We start from the raw sequence: 3,441 nt of genomic DNA, 5'->3' as shown, positions 1-3,441 counted from the left end.
GTTTGCTTCAAATTGATAAATAGATTGATGATGGCGCTTCTGCAATTTTTTTTGATGAACGGTGTTCTTTGATTTGTTTTCTTAAGAAAATTGAGAATGATGAGGTAAGTGATTTAAGTCTAAAAGCAAAAATTGTTTGGGCTAAGGAGGGTGATGAAAACTCAAAAATGTTTCACGGTTTGTTGAAGCATAGAAGACGTTAAATGGTGGTATGTGGTATTCTTATTGATGGCGTTTGGAATACTCATCCAGGTTCTATTAAAAAAGAATTCTTTGATTTCTTTTGCGACAAATTTAAGGAGGTGCATTGTTCGATTTTAGAACAAAGTGTAACACCCATAAAATCATGATATATTTAAACTTTTTAAAACCAACCGATTTCACAAATTGTTAACAATCATGGTATTTAAAACATGTTCAACATCAAAGTCTCCCAAAATCATAAGTCAAAACATGAGGATGTGTACGGTCACGCCTTCGCCTTCCCGCGATCATCCGAAGTACCTGAAACATAACCCAAAACTGTAAGCCAACACTTAGTGAGATCTCTCAAAGTACCAATGCATAACATAAGCATAATATAGAAAACATGTATATAGAGCCTTCAGCCTGATTGGTACGCCCCACCGGCCTACAGACTATCTAGTACGCTCACAAAACCTTCAGCATGACTGGTATGCCTCACCGAGCCTTCAGCTTATCTGGAACATTCTCCATGTCTTTGGCCTGACTCGTATGCCTCTCGGGCCTACAGTCTATCCGGGAAACCCTGGGTCTCTTAGCTTTCAGTCTACACCAATGTTTTGAAAACCGGACCGGACATCGAACCGGCCGTCTTACCGGTTCGATGGTTCAATTGGTTCGACTGGTCGAACCGGTCCCAAAAACCGGATGAACCGGATAACGTTTTATATATATATATATATATATATATATATATATATATATATATATATATATATATATATATATATATATATATATATATATATATATATATATATATATATATATATATATACACACACACACACACGATTTAAAATAAAACAACACATTTAAGTTTTAATATATGTTCTAATATATTAACTAATAAAACATCACGATTTATGTTCTAGTAATTTTATACATCCTTCTAAAAATAATAATAATATTAAGTTATATGTTAATGTGGAAGAGGAATATTCATGGAGTATTAGTGATTGTTTTATGTTGAAGACAACCATCTCACATATCCCACATCAGTGATTGTTTTATGTTGAAGACAACCATCTCACATATCCCACATCGGCCAAAACACAAAAGTAAGAGGGATTGGAAGTTCCATAAAAGGAGTGGTTCACCAAGGAATTAAAAAAAAGCCAAGCGTGGACTTTAGTATAAAATCATGGGTCCCTTTGGATTTTTTTAGTACAATTTTTTTATTTATTAAAAGCCACTGGTTTTTCCGGTTTGACCAAACCGGTTTTCACCGGTTTTTGGTTGAACCGCTGTTTTTTTTCCGGTTTGATTCACAAGCGGTTTTTAAGCTTTAAAAAACCGTAACCATGGCTGTTCCCGGTTGAACCGGTCGGACCGGCCGGTCCAGTTCGGTTTTCAAAACCATGGTCTACACTGGTCTGCCTCAACCCAACCACACATAAACCATGTCAACATATACATAACAGATAAGCGTACATATAACCAGTCAACAGACAATCAGACAAATCTTACAGATCACTGAGCATAGCATCATCCTATATAACAAGATACAGGTCTAACAGATCACTACAATATACCAACATATGATAAACCAGGATAACAATCCAATGGGCTGGCCTTGGTGCCTTCGACCCGAAAGTACAGTGAGGAAAACTCACATCACAAACTGAACAAAAACTGATGAAGCCTCAACTTTAAACTCATCTCTCTAACCGACACCTATTCCCACCAAATGACCAATCCTAAAATACCCTCAGGTCAAACTTGGTCAAATTCAACTGGTCAAACTAACTAGATCAACCGAGTCAACCCAGCCAAGTCAAGTCAACCGAGTTAAATCAGTGTGCGTACGCGGGCATACTCCGGAGGTATGTTGGGCGTACACAAAGCCTCGCAGGTTGACCACCATCGGGGTGGTTGACCTCGTACTCAGGGTGTACTCCGAGTACACGGGGCATACCCTCACAAATCCAAAATTTCCATTAAGAGCTTAATGGATTAAGGCCATATATCCAAACTTCAAATTCATGGATAAAATACTCTTAGGAGTCATAAAGTCTTCAACTCTATGACCTAGCATGTCCAATAAGTGCTTAACATAAGGTCTTATTCCATTAAGACCTTCTAAATGATACATGAAGCAAAACTAACTATTTGGACCCATTTTTATCACTTAAGACCCCTCCTAAGGTCTGAAAGGAGAAATCAAAGATCAGGAACATACCATATTCGAGATCTAACATTTTTGGGACCAAAAAGCTCCATAAAGACATCCAAAACTAGATCTATATGCTAGAGTGATAAACTTGCAAGCTTTTTATCTTAGAATGGTTGCAAATGAAGTAGGAATCCCAGATCCAAGAGTTCCACTCCTTCAAGATGAGCTTAGCTTCCTTCCTTCTTCTTCTAAGGCACCAAAAACACACTTCTAAGCCTGAAAAGGCTCATCAAGGTGAAACTAGGGTTGCACAAACGCATGATAGAGTTGGAGACAGTTAAGGTGGGTGAAATGAGGCCATAAGAGTGCTTAAATATGAGTCACACCCTAAAAAGTAGGGTTTCCTTATCTGGCAAGTACACCCTGCCTACACTGATGTACGCCCCACGCACTGGGGTGCGCCCTAGTACGCTCAACGTACACCACGTACACATGGCGTACTCCCAAGGCCAATATTACAACAATGCCATTAGGGCTCCTTTTACATAGATAAACTCTAATTTTTCTTACCTTAGTTGAGAGCAAATGGAGGAGCTGGATAAGATTTTTTGTGAGGAAGAAATAAAGCAAGCTATGTGGGATTGTGTAAGGGATAAGGCGCCAGACCCTAAGGGGTTTAATTTTTATTTTATTAAATGGTTTTAGGATACTCTCAAGGATGATGTGTTTAGTTTTATGAGAGATCTTAGTATTAGAAAGTCCATCCCCCTGGTTTCAATTCTTCGTTTATCACTTTAATTCCTAAGGTAAAAGATCCTATCTTGGTTAATGATTTTCGTCCAGTTAGTCTTATTGGCATTATTTTCAAAATCATTGCAAAATTTACTTTGATCAAGATTATAAAAGTTGATTTTGAAAAATCATACGTATCCATTTATTGGGATTTCTTGATTAAGATTATGCAATTTATGGGGTTCGGTCCCAATTGGATCTCTTGAGTTAAGGCGTGTCTTACTTCTTCTAGATCTTCGATTTGGGTGAATGGAAGTCTAACTACAGAATTTACTTTGGAAAGAGGTCTT

Source organism: Lactuca saligna, chromosome 1 (genome assembly GCF_052625555.1).
Source record: "Lactuca saligna cultivar CGN05327 chromosome 1, ASM5262555v1, whole genome shotgun sequence".
Classification (NCBI taxonomy): Eukaryota; Viridiplantae; Streptophyta; class Magnoliopsida; order Asterales; family Asteraceae; genus Lactuca; species Lactuca saligna.
Note: the sequence above shows the minus strand (reverse complement) of the source record.